This window comes from Drosophila miranda, assembly GCF_003369915.1.
Source record: "Drosophila miranda strain MSH22 chromosome Y unlocalized genomic scaffold, D.miranda_PacBio2.1 Contig_Y2_pilon, whole genome shotgun sequence".
NCBI lineage: Eukaryota > Metazoa > Arthropoda > Insecta > Diptera > Drosophilidae > Drosophila > Drosophila miranda.
In genome coordinates this window covers 33328488-33349341 of record NW_022881614.1, presented here as the reverse complement: position 1 = coordinate 33349341, position 20854 = coordinate 33328488, and the positions used below count along the sequence as shown (strand labels likewise).

Sequence of the window (20854 nt, the reverse complement as noted above, 5' to 3'; positions counted from 1 at the left end):
CCGGTCGCTAATATGCGGACTCTGGATACCTGCCGACCTCCAGTTTAAATCAGGCTTCCCGGGGCAAGCGGGCTATGCCTCGGGTGACCATCCCCTTCCCGCCTACTCGTGGGAGCTACTATGCCAAATAATAAACATATAAAAACCAACAAAGCCGCAAAGGAGCTCGGTACTCCTCTTAAAGTACCGGAGGGACAAGCCAATCCCTCTGCACCAGCGCCTGGGAAACCGGGTCCAAAGAAGACGGGGAAGGAGACTGAGTCGGTCCACCGTCTTCAGGCAGCAGCCGCAGCGAGGGGGGTCCCTCGCGATAAGTGGCACCTGGTGGAGAACGAGCTCCAGGACCGGTTCCTACTGGAACTGGAGGAGAACGGCGGACCACCGCCAAAGTGTGAGCACGCAGGGTGGCATCAAGGCAAGGTGAAAGCCATCGCCTGCCAAGACGCTCGCTCTGCGGCCCTCTACATGAAGGCTGTGGCGGCCCTAAAAGAGGTCTATCCAGGGGCGAAACTGGAGGCCGTGAAGTGGGAAGATGTCCCTAGTCGCCCGAGAGCCAGAGCGTGGGTCTCGGCTAAGCCTGCAGAGCCTGAGAAGATCCTCAGGTTACTGCAGGTCTGCAACCCCCACCTTCCTACAGCCGATTGGAAAGTGGCAAAGGTGGAGGATATCCAAGGGCAGAGGCGCCAGATTATCCTCGTCCTAAATGAGGAATCCATTGATCTCCTCGCAAAGTCGGACGGTGTAGTGGATTATGGCTACAAGAAGGTCACCATATCCACTTACAAGTCCGATCGCAAGGGCAGGCAAGCGGAGGTCGAGCCAGACCCGGAGCTGCCGGAGATCCCGAAAGAGGGGGCCTCGTGCGAGGAAGACAACCCGGCGTCGGATGCGGCGTCCATGATGTCGGACGATATCTTGGACGACTACGCGTTCGACGAGAGCGACCTAGCCAGAGGTCTCAGCCACATCGTTGTCGGGGAGGAGCCGGAGTCCCCTGACAGCGATCTAGAAGCAACAATGGTGGAGGCGAGCCTCAGGAATGTCGTTGACGCTCCTGCAGATAAACCTCCACCATTGTAAGGCAGCATGCGCTGCTCTACTGCTCCACCTGGCCAAGGGTGGAGCCGACATAGTCCTCATTCAGGAGCCCTGGATCCTCGGAAACAGGGTCTCCGGTCTGAGGACTTCTGACTACAAGCTATATGTAGCTGAAACCGCAGGTAAAATTCGTACCTGCATTCTTGCAAAAAGAGAGTTGCACCTATTTTTGCTCCCAAATTTCAGCAATGAAGACCACACCGCAGTGAGCCTCGAAGGCCAGGAGCGCTCACTGAGGATCTGCTCCGCATACATGGGGCATGAACAACCAGACACCCCTCCACACGCGCCTCTCCGGGCTCTAATCGCAGACTGCTCGGCCAAGGACATCGGCCTAATTGTGGGGTGCGATGCCAATGCACATCACTGTCAGTGGGGAAGCACTGACACAAACGAAAGGGGAGAGTACCTTTTCAGTTACTTACTGACCACTCAGATGGTCTTACTAAACCGGGGTAGTGATCCCACCTTTATCATTAAAAACCGCAAGGAGGTCCTGGACCTCACGCTTGCCTCTCATGAGATACAGCGTAACATTGTATCCTGGAGGGTCCTGGAAGAGCACTCCTTCTCGGACCACAGGTACGTGGAAACTGTCTTCTCCTTCTCAGTACCGAAGCCAGTCCGATTCCGAAACATCAGGCGGACAAACTGGACTCGGTACTCTGATTACCTCTGTCGTGTTCTCCCTGAGCCCCCATCTGAGGAGGAGTTCTCCACGAAGGCCACGACTCGTCTTCTTAAGATCTTTACCGACGCCTGCAATAAGGCGCTCGACAAAGCATGCCCCTCTGGCAAGAACAGAGGCCGGAAGAAACCTGAATGGTGGAATCCGAAACTGGGTGAACTCCGGAAAGCCTCCCGGAGACTCTTCAATAAAGCTAAGGCTGAAAACGTTGAGCAAAACTGGGCCGAATACAAGGCCAGTCTGTCAACCTACAACAAAGAACTTAGAAAAGCCAAACGCGCCTCCTGGCGTAAGTTCTGCAGCGAAATCGAGAGTAACTCAGAAGCCTCACGCTTGCGCAGAGTTCTCTCGAAGACAACACCCACCCTGGGCTACTTGAAGAACACCGACCAGTCGTGGACTACGTCCAGCGAGGAGTCGCTAAATCTTCTCCTAAATACCCACTTCCCTGGCTGCGATGAAAACAGACCCAACTACCTCGCGCCTCCTTCTGTCGCCTCAAATGCCATCTTGGGACTGCTAAGCCAGGAGAACATTTCCTGGGCGATCAGAAGCTTTAAACCCTACAAGTCCGCGGGGCCAGACGGCATTTTCCCTGCCCAACTGATTCACGCGGGACATAAAGCCATTAACTGGCTCAAAATAATTTACGAGGGAATCTTCTCCCACGGGTGCATTCCTGACACCTGGCTTCAGACCAAAGTCGTATTCATACCCAAGGCAGGCAAGCCCTCGCACACTGCCCCAAAAGATTTCAGACCCATAAGTCTATCGTCTTTTCTTCTAAAGGCGATGGAGCGGCTCCTGGGGCTGCATCTAACGGCGTGCATTCCGTCCAGTCTGATCTCAGACTCCCAGCATGCCTATCGGAAGGGAAGATCCACCGAAACGGCCCTACACTCGATCACATCGATCATCGAAGCATCCCTTAATTTTAAGGAGTACACCCTAGTAGCCTTCCTCGACATAGAAGGCGCCTTTAACAACATCCTTCCGACCGCCATCACGGGCGCACTGACGGATCTGGGCGTTGACTCCAGGACGGTGAGCCTGATCGATCAGATGCTACAATGCAGGACGGTTGAGGCATCACTGGGGACGTCAACGTGTACCAGATTTGTCAGCAGAGGCACACCGCAGGGCGGAGTCCTCTCGCCCCTCCTATGGAACGTGGCAGTGAACACACTGCTGCGGGAGATAGAGGGGGGTGGCTGCCGTGTGGTGGCGTACGCGGACGATGTTGCCATAGCATTCTCCGGAAAATTTCCGCAGACATTGTGTGAGTGCATGACAAGTACTCTCACGAAAATGTCGAAATGGGCAGACAAATGCGGGTTAGGCGTCAACCCGTCTAAAACGGATCTGGTGCTTTTCACTAGGAAGTACAAAGTTCCGGTACTGATTCCCCCAAGACTATGTGGGGAAACGCTAGTCTTCAGCAACAACGCCAAGTATCTTGGCCTAATCCTCGATAGAAAGCTCGATTGGAAATTGAGCATAGAGGATAGAGTAAAGAAGGCCACAGTGGCCCTCTATACTTGCAGGAAAGCCATCGGACTAAAATGGGGAATGACCCCCTATATAGTTCGGTGGCTCTACACCGCCATCATACGACCAATCATGCTCTATGGAGTGGTGGTATGGTGGCCAGCCTTGGACAGAAGGACATGCCTCAATAAACTCAGCAGAGTTCAACGCATGGCAGAGCTATGCATAACTGGCGGGCTACGCACTACTCCAGGGGAAGCCCTGGATACTGTGCTGGACCTCCTCCCTGTGGATCTCATGGGAAAGAAGGTGGCAACACTTTCCGCCCTCAGAATGAGAGAAGCCAGACTGTGGAAAGCATCCGCGGTTGGGCACTCGGGAATCCTGATGAGACTCCCGCAATTACCAGAGAGGACAGATTACTGTATCCCCAGTGATCACCTCTCGACGCCCTTCCAGGTATCAATCCCATCTAGGGAGGACTGGGAGATGGGCGAACCAGGACCTGCAAATGCGGTCCACTTCTACACTGATGGCTCAAAGCTAGACGGCCGCGTGGGAGGCGGATTCTACTGCAGCGAGCTGAACATCAGTCATTTCTTCAGGCTCCCGGATCACTGTAGTGTGTTCCAAGCGGAGGTTGAAGCCATCAAGGAGGCCATTTCGATCGTCTCCAAATTACTTCTAGATACGCACTTAGTGTGCGTCTTCTCGGACAGCCAAGCAGCTATCAAAGCTCTAGGCTCAATATCGTCGAACTCAGCGACTGTAAATGACTGCCGCAGGTCTCTGCACGAGATCGCAGAGCAGTTAGATCTCTTCCTTATATGGGTCCCCGGCCACAGGGACATCGAGGGGAATGACGCCGCCGACGAGCTAGCCAGGCAGGGTACTACGATTCCGGAGAGGGAGCAAGTAGCGATGCCCTTGGCTACGTGCAGGCTCCTAACGCACGAATTGTTCGAGCAAAATGCCAATAGGAGATGGTAGCAAACCGTTTCCTGTAAAGTCTCAAGATTGATATGGCCATATCGATCGAAGAAGCGCTCAGCAGAGCTGTATAAACTCAGCAGAGCACAGTGCTCTGCAGTTACTAGAGCCATTACGGGACACTGGCAGATCGGCACTCACGCCTCTAGACTGTCAATCCCTCATAACGACTTCTGCAGGAGTTGTCGCGACGAGGAGGAGGAGGAATCGGTCCCCCACTTCTTCTGCCACTGCCCAGCCCTTGGAAATCGTCGTCTTCGTATTCTCGGGGCCGCTTTCCTCACGGACATTTCGGACCTGTCCGTAATCAAACCAGGGACCTTGTCCAAATACATCCAAGCCACCGGATGGGACTGCTCTTAACCTGCAGTAGTATGCTCTCACGGTTCGGGCAACGCGAAGGGGCACATGCCCATGCGGCAACACAACGGACCTTTTATAGGTCCAAGTGAGCTTGGGGCGGGAGGCTCTTATCCCCCCCCCCCCTCCCGGCTACCGCCTTAACCTAACCTAACCTTTTGGCTACAAAAATGATCCGATCTGATCCAGATTCAGCAATCTGATAGATATAGTCATTATCTATGATTCTGCGTTTTTAGTTTTCTCGAATATGCAATATTGTGGATGCAACAGATTTTCGTTCTTTGTGGGGGCGGAAGGGGGTGGGGCAAAATTCTGAGATATACGTTTTATAGTGAGATCTAACAGAAGTGCGGATACCAAATTTGGTTACTCTAACCTTAATAGTCTCTGAGATTTGTGGATGCCCCAGATTTTCGTCGTTTGCCGGGGCGGAAGGGGGTGTGGCGAAATTTGGACACGAAACGGTCAAGGTCCGATATCACAGGAGTGTGGAAAACAAATTTGGTTGCTCTGGCTCTTATAGGTTCTGAGATCCTTGAACTCATATTTTGCAATTGGCAAAGCCGACCCTGAAACCTGTGTGTTAGAGAGAGACAGAGCGAGAAAGAATGAAATTGTTTTCTTGATTCTGGCTAAAATCATTATACGATCTGGTTCAGATTTTGCACTGTAGAAGATATGGTCATCCTCACCGATTCTGCGTTTTTGGTTTTATCGTATCTTTAAAAATGTGGATGCCACAGATTTTCGTCCTTTGTGGGGGCGGAAGTGGGCGGGGCGAAGTTTTGAAATATTTTTGTAGCAGTGAAATATCACAGAAGTCTGGATCCAAAACATCGTTGCTCTAGCTCTCATAGTCTTTAGAGCACTAGGCGCTGAAGGGGACGGACGGACGGACAGACAGACAGGGCTCAATCGACTCGGCTATTGATGCTGATCAAGAATATATATACTTTATGGGGTCGGAAACGATTCCGTCTGGACGTTACACACATCCACTTTTACCACAAATCTAATATACCCCAATACTCATTTTGAGTATCGGGTATAAAAAACAAAAAAAAGGGAGTACAAAATAGGTATATATTTATGTATTTCCTTGAATCAGCGAACATGTTGTTCTTTCAAGTACAACATTTTTTAATATTTCATAAAAATGTTTAATTATAAATATATATTTCCTTTCTTTATGCTTAAGCATAACCTGAAAAACCCCTGAAAAAACCTCCATTTGAATTCTATAAATAGTTGCAAAATCATATCCATCCCAAGCAGCCTTTAAATTAGTTTCAACCATCATACATATTCTAATCAAATCAGAAATCGAAAGCAAGCAGCACCAAAGAAAACAAAAACCAGTTTATATTACGTTTTGACTTGTTTTCATTTTTGAATAGTTGCCAAAAAAAAACGAGGGGGAACGTTGTGAGTTGCTGCGGACACCGCAACTCTACGGTTATACCCGATACTAAGTCAGTATGGCTATCATCCGGCAGACGCCGCTAATATTAAACGACACGACAAAGAGTGCGTGCGAGAGAGACAGAAAATCAGTCTGAGCGTGACGTCGGGCGCTGCGTAGCCACTGCAAATTGATTTGTTCCTATTGGCTATAAAAATGATCTGATCTGATCCAGATTTAGCAATCTGATAGATATGGTCATTATCTATGATTCTGCGTTTTTAGTTTTCTCGAATGTGCAATATTGTGGATGCAACAGATTTTCGTTCTTTGTGTGGGCGGAAGGGGGTTGGGCGAAATTTTGAGACACACGTTTTATAGTAAGATCTAACAGGAGTGCGGATACCAAATTTGGTTACTCTAGCCTTAATAGTCTCTGAGATTTTTGAATATCCCCAGATTTTCGTCCTTTGCGGGGGCGGAAGGGGGTGTGGCGAAATTTTGAAACAAACTCGTCTCGGTCCGATATATGAGGAGTGTGGATACCAAAATTTGGTTGCTCTAGCTTTTGTAGTCTCTGAGATCTAGGCGCTAATGTTTTACTCTAAGCAAAGCCGCCTATGCTACGTGTGTGTTAGAGAGAGACAGGGCGAGAAAAAATGAAATTGTTTTCTTGATGCTGGCTATAATAATGATAGGATCCAATTCAGATTCCGCAGTCTTAAAGATATGGTCATTCTCTACAATTTTACGTTTTTGGTTTTCTCATATCTTTAAAATTGTGGATGCCACAGATTTTCGTCCTTTGTGGGGGCGGAAGTGGGCGGGTCGAAGTTTTGAAATATTTTTGTAGCAGTGACATATCACAGAAGTCTGGATCCAAAACATCGTTGCTCTAGCTCTTATAGTCTTTGAGCACTAGGCGCTGAAGGGGACGGACAGACGGACAGACGGACAGACGGACGGACGGACAGACGGACAGACAGACAGGGCTCAATCGACTCGGCTATTGATGCTGATATATACTTTATGGGGTCGGAAACGATTCCTTCTGGACGTTACACACATCCACTTTTACCACAAATCTAATATACCCCAATACTCATTTTGAGTATCGGGTATAACAAAACGAGGGGCAACGTTGTGAGTTGCTGCGGACACCGCAACTCTACAGTTATACCCGATACTTAGTCAGTATGGCTCTCCTCCGGCAGACGCCGCTAATATTAAACGACACGACAAAGAGTGCGTGCGAGAGAGACAGAAAATCAGTCTGAGCGTGACGTCGGGCGTTGCGTAGCCAGTGCAAATTGATTTGTTCCTTTTGGGTATAAAAATGATCCGATCTGATCCAGATTCAGCAGTCTGATAGATATGGTCATTATCTATGATTCTGCGTTTTTAGTTTTCTCGAATCTGCAATATTGTGGATGCAACAGATTTTCGTCCTTTGTGGGGGCGGAAGGGGGTGGGGCGAAATTCTGAGATATACGTTTTATAGTGAGATCTAACAGAAGTGCGGATACCAAATTTGGTTACTCTAGCCTTAATAGTCTCTGAGATTTGTGGATGCCCCAGATTTTCGTCTTTTGCGGGGGCGAAAGGGGGTGTGGCGAAATTTGGATACGAAGCGGTCAAGGTCCGATATCACAGGAGTGTGGATACCAAATTTGGTTGCTCTGGCTCTTATAGGTTCTGAGATCCTTGAACTCATATTTTGCAATTGGCAAAGCCGACCCTGAAACCTGTGTGTTAGAGAGAGACAGAGCGAGAAAGAATGAAATTGTTTTCTTGATTCTGGCTATAATAATTATACGATCTGGTTGAGATTTTACACTCTAGAACATATAGTCATCCTCTACGATTCTGCGTTTTTGGCTTTATCGTATCTTTAAAAATGTGGATGCCACAGATTTTCGTCCTTTGTGGGGGCGGAAGTGGGCGGGGCGAAGTTTTGAAATATTTTTGTAGCAGTGACATATCACAGAAGTCTGGATACAAAACATCGTTGCTCTAGCTCTTATAGTCTTTGAGCACTAGGCGCTGCAGGGGACGGACAGACGGACGGACGGACAGACGGACAGACAGACATGGCTCAATCGACTCGGCTATTGATGCTGATCAAGAATATATATACTTTATGGGGTCGGAAACGATTCCTTCTGGACGTTACACACATCCACTTTTACCACAAATCTAATATACCCCAATACTCATTTTGAGTATCGGGTATAAAAAGAAACCCTCGAAGGCTGATGATATGAAAATAAAGAAACAAATTATAGAAAGTATATGTATGAATAGATAGGCACATGGTATATCTGGAGCAAAAATTAAATTTAGACAGACAATTTTAAAAGAGGTAAGAGATTGCATAATCGAATTCTCTCAGACACACACACACTCTCTCTCTCTTTCTCCCTCTCCCTCTCTGGTCGACTCTCTTTCTGTTGCACTCCGTAGTGGTAGAGAAAACATTGACATAGGTCGGGGCACCTTCGATCGAATCACAGAAAAGCGCTTTGCCAATTAATTAACCAACAAAATAAACGAAAGTTTTTTCGATGTTTTTCTGGCCAAGAACGAAGCACAGACCAAAGTCTGTTCATCCGTTCTGTTCTGGAATTTGATATAGCGAACAGGTTCTTTAGAATCTGCCGTTCCTGATAAACGAAATTAATAATTCCCCCCAAAACCCCCCTAAAAAAGAACAATGTTCGTTGGTTATGCCACCATTTGATAAGGGAACAGGGGACAGAAAAGTGATCCAGTGCATAAATATAAAGTTTCAGTTCAGTTTATTTCACCTGGAGGGTAAGGAATGACGACGACAATGTTTTCGCATCGTGTAGAGTCCGTTGAACCCACCCACCGCCTTCATGTTTAAGCCAAACTCGAAGCGAAACGCGGTCCCAATACGTGTTTTGTTTGCCAAGAAAGAGAGAACTGCCAAAAAGCATAAAGTTATCTATAAACCAGCAGTATTTGGCATTTAAATATTTGCCAGTGAAAGAGGAGAAGAAAGAAAGGAGAGGAAAGATTCGTTATCTTGGGGCAAAGGGTAAACACCATAGTGCAGAGTTGACGAGGCTCTCAAGCTTTTGTGGATTGGCAATGCATGAACATCGAATGAAAATGCAAAACTATTCTGTTTGACATTAATTAATCCCGCCTGTGTCTATGGCCGGAGACTAAACTTTGAGCGCGTTCCCACCGTGCACCAATCAACGTACGTCCGTGTTTCTATAGATCGTAGATCGTGGATCGCGAATGGCGCCCCTGGTCAAAGTTGCAACAAAAACACAGATCGAGAGGGAGGGAGAAAGCGCAGGTTGGAAGCCGACAATCGCGTGTTGAGAACAAAGGTTAAACCGATGAGAGAGGTCTGTGTATACTATGTACGAGTACATGTGTACGGATTAGTGCGGATTAAGACAATTGGGAAATTGTGCACATTAAGCGATAAGTGATAAAATGAACAGGACAGAGCGCTGACTGATTCAATCAGATCCGAATCACGGCCATTCAGGGTTAAGTAACCACACTCGCGGCGTGTGCGTAATGTCGCACAATGAGACCTTAAGTCCAGAGTCCGGCCACAGGTCAAGCAACGAACGCTTAAAACAACAACCAAGTTATAATTAAGACATCATTTGAACTCGCTTAAGAATTCAAAGTGGAGCATTTTGGTATTTTATTGCAAGCCCCGACGAACATTTATATTTGTTCCAAAAAAGAACAGAACAATTTCTAGTTGAAGATAATAGTCGAACAAAAAAAAACCAAGCGACTGGGATCCATTCTTATCATAATTGGTTATGTACTTGAACTTGAAATACCGATTACAGAAATAACAGCGTTTATTTGTCGGTTTCCGAACGAGCCACTTTATGCCGTTATACTCGTATTCGAGTTCCCATCGAACTGCTTGCCCATTGCTCGTACGAAGCAGTGTTTAACGTGAGGGTGAAACTTATTAATTACAGCTTTTAACTACACTTTTTGCATACATTGCACAACAAATTGCAGTTTTCTGAAATCATTCAGGCGGAAAGCGTTGTGCTTGAGTTTGTGTGGAAAGCCCACAAAAAGATAAATACAACTAATCCTCCTACTTGAAAATGCCGTTTTTTCTACGCTTCTGTTCGGTGGCAGTGGCGTTTACATACATTTGCATCGTATTTGCTGACCGCAGTGCTTAATACTCGAACAAGTTTGTTTTCCGCCCAATTTCCGATGAACTGAACTGCAGGAAAATAAAAAAGGCAAAACGAAATATAAAACGCGAGCATTCAAAGTCCAAGATCGCTTCTGCTGCTACGGTTCAAAATTCAGGTTTTGTGTCGGACATTACGAAATCGCAAAAACCATGTCAAAATGCGAGTGTTTATCGCCGTTTCTATATACGAGTTAATTGTACGTTCAGGCGTTGTGTTACTCATGCCAAATGCTGAAACAATTATGAACACAGCAAGACCACGTCATGTTGCACCAAGTAGACGCTAACGTGTCTACTTACTTTGATTACATTTCATTCTGTTCCACCTGATACTTTTTAAGTAAATTCCGCAAATATAAGTAGTAATAGGGAGGGGAGGAATAGGGTATTTAAAGCTCTCTCTCTCTCTCTCTCTCAATGATGAATCGGTTGTTTCTGGGACTTCTACTTGGAGCAGGGAACCTTCATCCGAACAGCTGTTGTATCTGTGAAAACTGTTTTACGAGTCAATAAAAAAATCACTTGCGTAAATATTTAGAATTGCATATGGGGGAACAGTGCTCGTCTCGCTGTCTCTCTCTCCCTTTCGCCTTTCCTCGCTTACAGTTACTTGAACTTTGGCCAAGGTGCCTTCGAAGCAGTTGTAACGGGAAATTATTCATCAGCTGGTAGCCATGAACACAGCCCAACAAGCCGACGCCGCTCTGCTCTGATTTCGTCTCCTCTCGGTCTATAATTTGCATTATGTGCAAAAATTAAATTGATATGCAACATTTGGATTACTGTGTATGCACGTGTCGAGCAAGCGCATTTCGCCGCTGCATAAGTGCCTTTTGCGATATCATTTGTGAGCCTTTTGCGATATCATTTATGAGTCGTTTTTGATATAAAATAATATCAAAAGAAATATTTTTTTCGAGCCCATAGCAGTATCAAAAAAGACTCATAAATGATATCGCAAAAGGCTCACAAATGATTCCTTTGCGAGCTATCATAAATGATATCGCAAAAGGCTCGCAAACGATGTCGCAAAAGGCTCGCAAGAACTAGTTTTTGCGAGAGTTTTTTTTTGACCCGTTCCCATTTTGTTCCGTAATAAAAAATTTTTAAATTGCAATATGAAATGAATTTAATGTATATATGTAATATGTATGAACTATGTACTAAAATTTAAGTTTTTTTGCATCACTTTTTTCCAATCTGGCCTTCCGTTCCTGAGCATACTGGAAATATTTTTGAGTTGTATGGTCGAAATCCTGATCGTCGAGCGCAAACTTCTGTTTAAATGCATCTGTAGAAAATATAAAATATATTAAAAATTGGGGAATTACATGTTCGATATATGTTCGGCTTTTTCTTTTGTAAGACATTTTATTTCTTTTATTAATAATGTACTTACCGATTGGCAGAAATTTCTTTTAAATGCGTAAGAGATGGTAGAGATTTTTAACTTAGCACTGCACAGTTCAACGAAAATAATTGAAATGACGGCGTAAGGAACGCACGCTTTATTTGCACTTGTTTCTAATGCTCGACACATGTAAAAAAAGAAAAACACGAATGAATTTTCGACCACTAATCTGTCGACACGTCATCTGTCGAGACGTGAACACAAAGCCGAAGGAGAATTGCCGGACCGAAGGCACACGAAGGCTTGCTTTTTTTTTTGCTTTCGACCGGCAGCACAGTCGAAGCGCACTTTCCTATTGTAAAACTACCGCTCGCGAGCTCGTTTGCGAGCGTTTTGCGACACAAAACCATATCGCTCGTACACAAGCTCGCTTGCGAGCTCGTTTGCGAGCATTTTGCGGAACTCTCGCAAAAGGCACGTTAGTTGGTTTGCTGGGTGGCTGAATGTTTTTCTGCTACGTACGTGCGCGTACAAGTATGCAGGTTACGGTGTGTGTGTGTAAAAGTAAGGCAACAACGTAGCAGCATAAAATTAATGACCTAGACAAGCGCTTGCGTCGCGACGCAGTACTTATCTTTAGAGTGACTATCACCCATCACACACCGAAGCGAAGCACTTGTTCCAGTGAAATTTTCCACAAGAAGCACAAACAAATACATACTCGTATAAAATGGAATCGAATCAGCTTTGGCAATGATCGTGAGAGGCAGCCAAAGCCAGGCCAGAGCCCGGTACTGCAAAAACCGGTTAGAAAATCTACCAAAGTCATGACTAAAACAAACACAAATAATGCTCGGACGATGCAAAGGCGTAGACGAGCAGGGGTCTGAACAATGTGCTCTGAAGAGCTGTTCCCCCATATTATCTCCCGACGTCGAATCGCCCCACGCATGAGCCACTGCAGCCACTCGCTTATCTCGTCGGACTGTGTGCGGTCCATTCCAACGGTGAAAAATGTCATGTTTTCTAAACCTGCCACATGCCGAAAATAAAATTTCTTAAATTAAAACAAGTTAAAAATTGAATGGCGTGACAACTAGAAATCCAAACAGGAACCAACACAATTTTATAGAAACTGAAATCGAAATCACAAACATGAGCGCTGTTCGATTCAGTCAGAGCTGTTCAAGTAAATTCAAGTGCAAATAATACGCTGCTCATCCAAAATTGTATGCACCGAGCTGAGGACACACAAGCGAAGTCACAGGAATGCAGGGGGTAACATTTACGAATGGAATTAACAAGTCCGCGACAGAATCTAGTCAAGTTTCGCACGCCGAAGCATTTAATGCCCTTCCAGATACTGAAGAAAGATTTGATATGTTTTTGTTATTTTACTGCGTGTTTTTTCTCAACGTTGTGATAAAAAAAAAAGAGGGACAGATTAATAGAGAGTAAAAGCGGCAGCTGACGCTGTGATGTGCTGTTGCACAAAACAAGTAACGGCGCAACTGTGGAAGCCCTGGCAAACAGCCCAAAGGGGGTTGGGCAACAGGCCGATTACAAAATGTCATTACAATATGAAATCCAGCCGGAGGGTGTTGTAGGGTCGGAGGGTCTGGTCTGCCTTCCGACGCCCCAGACATCGCGTGACTATTTTCGATACAGCGACCTGCCAGCGAGAGAGAAAAAGAGAAAAGCCTCAACTGCAACGGGCAAACGGAAAAGCCTCCAACAAGAGTCACGAGGCAAGGCGAAAGGGGGTGGGTAGCAGGGTGGTGGTGTGGCGGGCTCTGCTGGCACGTTTTTTTTTTTCATTCGATGGCATTTCGTTATACCAGCTGAAAATCGTACGACTTTCAGGGGAAATGCTGCCGCTGCCGATGCCGATGCCGATGCCGCTGCCTCTGCCATACCTACCCACCCTGTAAGCTGAAAACAAAGTAAAAGAATATGCGGCGAAGAGAGCAACCAAGTGACTCAGAGAGGGCGAGAGTCAAAGAGCGAAAGAGAGCCGGTTGCATGCGTGTGCGTCAACTGTACTGTGGAAGAGCGGAGAGAAACGGTATTTGTTGGTGTATGTGTGGTCAGGGGAAATGTGGAAAGGTCAAAGAGCAGATTGTTTACATGAAACCACCTCACGGGTTTGGAGAAATGCCCTGAGTTGGATGGGTGTCTTGGCCATGAATGAAAACTGATACCGGCAAATTAATTCGACGGGGACACGGCGAGGAAGTGAAGGGGGCTGACGTAGGTGCTAGAACATTATTAGATTTTCTTCGAAAAGTTAGTTCTTATTAAACTTATTAAATTCACATAAATTACAACAAAATCTTTATCTTTGAAATTAATGACTAATAGAAGCGGAAATGCCTGAGACTGAAGATATGCGCATAAATATATTTCTTATAATACTATAAGGCTATCACAGAAGTTCCCTCTTATCTGAGAATCACAATAGTAAATCAATAGCGTTAGTTATTTCTCAGATTACTACTAAATTCTTTAGCTGTCATAGGAAACATCTATCTGCAAGGTTTCCCTTTTTGAAGCTTCTTTGACACACAATTCCTACTTCCACATGGAATCGCGACATCTCACATTTGCAACTTATAGCACTTACCGCTTGGAATCGCGTTATCTCTCGCGTTTATCTATTCCGCTGAACTTTTAAAATGCATTCCACCTGCAACACGACCCGCGACGTGCAGTTTCTCTGGACTAAAGGCAGCGATATGAGCGATATTCCGATTCTAAACTGCTTACAGTACGACCTGCTTCCGGCCATTGCGAAGCCGCGCCCTAGAAACAAGACGGGGCCAACCTACCGACCCCCCCTACCCTACCTCACCTACCGAGTAGGTGAAATCCACTAAAAGAGCGATATACAAAGAGGAGAACAATGAAGAGAGAGAGGGTTTACAAAGAGAGAGAGAGGTATATGCATGTGCGTAGGTCCCAAGAATGAAGTGACCATTGCCGTCTAATTCTTATTGAATTCAGTCGCTTCTAGCTCTTGCTTAAGCCGGTTGTGTTTTTTTCTTGCTCCCGCATTCTCCGCCCTTTGCCTAAATATCATACAACATTGTTGTGTCTTTGTTTTGATTTATTATCGCATCTCTTTAATTTCATTCTACTTTGTGTTAACCACCAGTGTTTTGTTTGTAAACAAGTGTTTAATATAAATTCAATATTGCAACGTAACACATCGGACTCGTGCAGGCAATTTATTATTGTTTTTTGCCCAGTCTGCTTTTCGTTATCGCTTCTTCGGTGTGCACTGTTCTCGCGCATCAGCGTTTGCATCGCCCACACTCTCTCGTGAGCATACGCGGGCTTCTCGCATTGTTGCTCTCACTCTCTCTGGATTGCCTATACTCTCCCTCTCTGTGGACTTTTCTTTTGTGTCTCTGCTTTGGTGAGTTTACTGCTCGTTTTCTGCACTTCGTTGGATCATCTGCTTTGAATTATTGCCGCTGCAGCTGATTGTCTGGCTCGCTCTGCTGTCTGCTCTCCTACTTTACCTGCGATCTCACTCCGTTCTCTTATTATTCGTGCACAGTGATTCTACTGCTGTCAATAATGGCAATCGTTTGTAGTGCAAAGAAATGTGAATTCGGTGGTGTTATCATTGGTGATTCATTTCTTAGCTGCTGGCTGTGCTTCAATTTTGCCCACATAAAATGTGCTGGTGGTGGAAATTTTGGCCGGCTGAATGATCTGATCTCGAAACGCATGGGCCTGTCTTGGTCATGTCTGGCTTGTCGGGAGATTGAGGCCGAAATGCGCACATTTATGAGACAGACTCGAACTGGGTTTCTGGATGTCCGGAAACAATTTGTGGCTCTCAACGAGAAATTTCTTGCCCTTGAATCACAGTTTCTTGGGCTCAAACTCTTGAGCGAATCGCCTAGACGGAAAATTCCGCATAATGATACCAATCTCTTGCAACCTAATCCGATTGGTACGCCTGCCTCCCACCTTCATCCATCGGAAGCATTTCCGTGTAGGCATGCCACGCCGTTGTCTGTAAATCCGCCAACGGTGGCTCCGGAGTTCTTTACACCGAGCAATGTGCTTCCTTCGAGCACCCAACTCCCCAACAGCATCAATCCCATCCCTGCAGTTTCTGTGGCCGTCACTTCTGACGCGGTGAGTGCTCCTAGTGCGGGTGTGCTGGTTGCTGACGACGTCTTGCCAATTCCTGCTCCAATTCCTGCTGCAATTCCTACTCCAATTCCTGCTACAGCCATTGCTGCCAATTCCTCTGCCCTTGTACCGAGATCTCTTTTAGGAGTGGCTCCACCATCTCGATCTCGCTCGGGACTTCAACTTAAAGCAGTGGTCCCTCGGAAAGCAATATTTGTTTCTCGTCTTATTCCTGAGGCTACAACGGAGGATGTTAAACAACATCTTGCCGCTAAACTTAACACTTCGCCTGCTGATATAGTTGTGACTAAATTTACATTTAAACATAAGCGCAACATATCATCCTTTAAAATTCTTCTCCCTGATTCTTTACTATCCTGTTCTCTAGAACCGTCAATATGGCCTGAGCATACAATTGTGCATGAGTTCCTTCTCAAAGATTCGAACTCGAATCCAAGAATTACCGAACATGCTCCAAAAAACTGATGTACTATTTTTCCATGCACTATCAGAACGTTCGCAGTTTGCTGGGAAAGTTGCGTCAAATTCATACTAATAGCGCGTCCTTTGATTTCGATGCCATCGCGTTTACCGAAACCTGGCTTAACTCCTCTGTCAATGATCATGAAATTTTCATTGATAGTTACACTATTTATAGAATGGACCGCCCATCATTTGCAGGTGGGGTTCTGATTACAGTTAAATCTGTTTTCTCATCTGAGTTATTCCCATTCAATAACATTCATGGAATTGAATTTGTTGCAGTCAAAGTTCGTGTTGGCTCCGCATTTTTCTATTTAACCTGCTCTTACATTCCTCCCAGGTCTGATGCTGAGCTTTACTTACACCACCTCTCAGCAATTAATAATGTTGTTTCTGCATTAGGGTGCAATGATCGAATTATTGTCATGGGGACTTTAACCTCCCATTTCTTTCTTGGCTGCCTTGTAATGACGCTAACCTGTTGTTTCCCAATTGCCTTAATGACTTTATCAATGGGCTAACGGATATTTCCCTTGTCCAAATTAATGCCGTTAAAAACATTAGGGACAGACTTCTTGACCTCGTTTTTGTTAACGATGGTTCTCTTGCTACGGTATCTAGAGCAAGCCCAATATCTCTCCCTGAAGATCCTTACCATCCAACTTTGTTGATATCACTGGAGTGTACACAATCTGGTGGTGCTGACAGTTCCATGGCTCCTTGTCACATAAAGTGTTTTCGCAAAACAAACTTTATTGATTTAGATCTACATCTCTCGCGTGTTGATTGGTCGTTTCTTTATTCATTACCGAACATAGATGCAACTGTTAACTCGTTTTATAGTTCTATTTACTCCGCCCTTAATACGTTTGTTCCAGATATCACTGTACCTGTATCGTCCAAGCCTCCCTGGTTCTCCAAGTATTTGTCATACTTAAAAAATAATAAATCCCGGCTCTATAAAAAGTACCAGAAGTCGGGCTCCACGTTGGCCTTAGCTCTATACTCCTCCGCTCGCTCTCTGTTCCTTGCCGTCAATAGTCAGTGTTATAATCATTACCTTTCACAATGTAGTAGTAACTTTCGTAGTGATCCTAAAAAATTCTATTCGTTCGTTAACTCTAAGCGCAAGTCAAACGTTTTTCCTCCGTCCCTTCATTACCAGAACAAAACAGAAGCTTCTGCTGTTGGTATTGCAAATTTATTCGCTAACTTTTTCCAAACAACGTACTCGTCTCATATTTACAACGCATCCACTCCGTATCCGTACCAGCTACCTCAAGCTAACAGCATTTTTCTGCCATTTTTCGAGGAAAGCGTTCTTCTGGAAGGTTTGTCATCTATGGACATATCGTTTTCTGCGGGTCCAGATAAGGTACCAAGTTGCATCTTAAAACACTGTGCCCAGTCCCTTTGCAAACCCTTGACCTTTCTCTTCAACCTCTCCTTGGAACAGTCTTGTCTCCCAGTAATTTGGTATGAGTCCTACATCATTCCGCTTCACAAAAAAGGTTCAAGATCAAACATTGAAAACTATCGTGGTATCGCAAAGCTTTCCGCCATCCCGAAGCTTCTTGAGTTCCTGGTCACCCGGCAACTGCAACATCTTTGTTGCAGCTTGATATCTCCATCGCAACACGGTTTTTTCAGACATCGTTCAACATCGACTAACCTTCTTGAGTTTACTAACCTAATCCACCGTGGTTTTCAAATTGGTTTGCAGAGGGATGTAGTTTTTACGGACTTCAGCAAGGCATTCGATTCTGTGAACCATGCTCTGCTTATTCAAAAGCTCTCTTTATTAGGGTTCCCAGCGAATCTTCTTGAATGGATTTTGTCCTATCTCTCTAACCGTACGCAACGTGTTTTGTTTTCCAACGTGTTGTCAAATACTGTTAATGTTACTTCAGGTGTGAGACAGGGAAGTCATATGGGCCCGCTTCTGTTTATTTTATTTGTGAACGACCTTCCTCAAGTTATAACATACTCTACTACACTAATGTATGCTGATGATGTCAAAATCTGTCTTTCTTACTCTGATTGGTATTTGCACACACGCCTTCAACTTGATCTAAGTGAACTACTATTGTGGTGTTCAACTAATCTTCTTTTTCTGAACCTTTCCAAATGCAAACTTATGACATTTTACCGTCGCGCTCCTCATTTTGTCTCATATGTTCTAGGAAATCATGTCCTTGAGCGAATTTCGAGTTCAAATGACCTCGGAGTCCTTTTTGATCATAAGATGTGTTTCAACACCCATATAGCTGCAACTGTAAATAAAGCTAAGGGTGTTTTAGCGTTCATCAAGCGTTGGTCCAAGAAGTTCGATGACCCGTACGTTACGAAACAACTGTACATCTCGTTAGTACGTCCTATATTGGAGTATTGTTCTTGTGTGTGGAGCCCGCAGTATAAAGAGCAGCAGGCTGTTATTGAATCCGTGCAAAAGGAATTTTTAATTTTTGCCCTTCGGAACTTTAACTGGGACTCGGGTAGAATCTTGCCAACCTACCGGTCTAGGCTAAATCTTATTGACCTGCCATCGTTGCACCATCGCAGAATATGCAATGGTGTAATGTTCGTGCACAAGCTCCTTCTTGGGACTGTTGACTCCCAAACTCTCTTGGGTCAGATTGACTTGGCCGTTCCATCTAGACCTACCCGTACTTTTAGGCCTATCGGTCTACCCATATGTAGGTCTAATTATGCTGATCATGAACCTTTTAGGGTTTTATGCCATAATTATAACTCCCTCTGTCAAACCCTATCCCCTGAACTGTCTCTTAAACTAATTGCATGCAATATTTATAATCATTTAAATTTAGCTAACTTTTAACTTATCTTTTTCCGCCTTTAGTAACTAAGTACCATTATTAACAGATAATTTGTTAATTTAATAAATAAATAAAAAAAAAATAAAATAAAAAATGTGGATTTCCTGCGGGAGGGGCGTCCAATTAACAGGTTGTGAAAGCAAGGGGAGTGGAACCAAGTGGCCGCATCAAGCCCAAACTGTGTTTTCATTGCACAAACAAATCAATAACAAATTACCTAAACAATCTGCTGCCATTGGCAACCAATTGCATAAGGCAAAGTGCAGTTGCACTGGCACTAGGTACAAATATATGTACATATGTATATGTGTAGGATAAATTGGGTCAGCGTCAGAGTGACAAATATAGTCGATTCCTTAAAGAGTCTCATTAGACAAAAAGCACACGTCATTGATAAGGTGGCGTGACATTCGGAAAAACTATAAAAAGAGAAGTCACAGCCGGCGCAGAGGTGAAACAATCTAAGAGAGGTATGGAGGAAGAGAGAGAGACTTGTCAGCTGAGCCTCACTGGAGGAAAGCCACCTACGTCACAATATATGTAACTCGGAAACTTACCTATGATTTTGTTCTCAGTTCTGGACAGAGGGAAAGCTGTCGGTTTGTTTTGGTGGGAGAGCGTTTGCACATGCAATGGAGATAAAATATAAATCAGCGATCGACGATTATATAAAATGACGTTTGCCAATATATTGGCACGAACGAACACACACACAGGCGATGGCGCTCCCGCTCACGCATAAACGTAATGTCGCATAAAATGTTGCGTTGGCGTTGGGTTCTTGAACACGCTACTCTATATATATATTTAGTGAGTGAATCGGTGGCCGCTTTTATCAAATGCGCTTTAAAGTGATCACAAAACTTTCGCAAAAAAACATTCACAAACTGCACAATTACTGACAAACACTAGCGCACACACGTAGTATGTTTTAGTGCACGTTACTTACACCAACTCACACACTCCTAAGAAGCGCTTTTGAACTGCGTTTTAAGAATTTCGCCTGTATTTTAGTTACTTTGCCGTATTAATTTGGCGCCCGCATGAATCAAATTATTGGACTCTCTTTTCTGTACGACAACGACAACGCGTGCACAACCGTTTGCGTTTTGCGTTGGGCGGCATTGGTTTTGGTTTTGATTCGAATTTTTCGCCGCCGCTTGCTTTTGCCACGATATTATTTTCTCCTTCATGGTCGCGCTCTCTCGCACGCTCTCACCACCCAGCAGCACTCACGTTTTTCGTTCATACGCTTCTGCGGCTCCTTTTTTCTTTTGTTTGTAATTGCGAGCTCAGAATGTGATTAATTTAGCAAATGTAATTAATTCCCTCAATGCATCGGCTATACACTTACTCTCATGATGTCACTATCACGCGATTTATGTTGATTTTTTATTGACACTTTTTTTGCTTAGCATTTGCATTAGAGATGGGCATCAGTTTTGACCGCGGACTTATCGCTAAAATATACCGTCCGTCCATCAGAAATATACCAAAATATACCGTCTCACTTTGAAAATATACCGTAAATATACTGACGAATTCAAGTTCTATTTTACATATTCCTCGTTTTTGATATTTCGTGGAATATTACTAACTATCTGGACCTCTCAGCCCTGCCCACATAATTTTATCCAAATAATGAACCTATTTTCTACTTGACTTGTTTATTTTAAATAAAAAGGTTTGAGCTAAAAAGTCAAACAAAAAAACGAAGGAGAATGGTCGTACTTATTACTAAATTTTTATATTCCGTTGAGTAATGCTGGCTTACTAAAACCCTCAG

General features: G+C 44.7%; 1 protein-coding gene across 3 annotated transcripts in view; it reads right to left on the bottom strand.

Annotated features, from left to right (window-relative positions):
• LOC117192471 (long-chain-fatty-acid--CoA ligase 3-like) overlaps nucleotides 1-20465 on the bottom strand; it is a 36042-nt gene extending 15577 nt beyond the window's left edge. Inside the window, exons 1-2 of one of the 3 annotated variants that reach the window (XM_033397163.1) lie at nucleotides 20423-20465; nucleotides 19626-19661 (exon numbers count right to left, since the gene is read on the bottom strand). The gene's annotated coding sequence lies outside the window, so the exon portion shown is untranslated. Of the gene's footprint in view, nucleotides 1-10548; nucleotides 10566-19625; nucleotides 19662-20017; nucleotides 20177-20422 lie in introns of those variants that run through there. The other 2 variants (XM_033397164.1, XM_033397162.1) reach the window with 2 other exon arrangements.
• Between the last annotated feature and the right edge of the window lie 389 nt (nucleotides 20466-20854).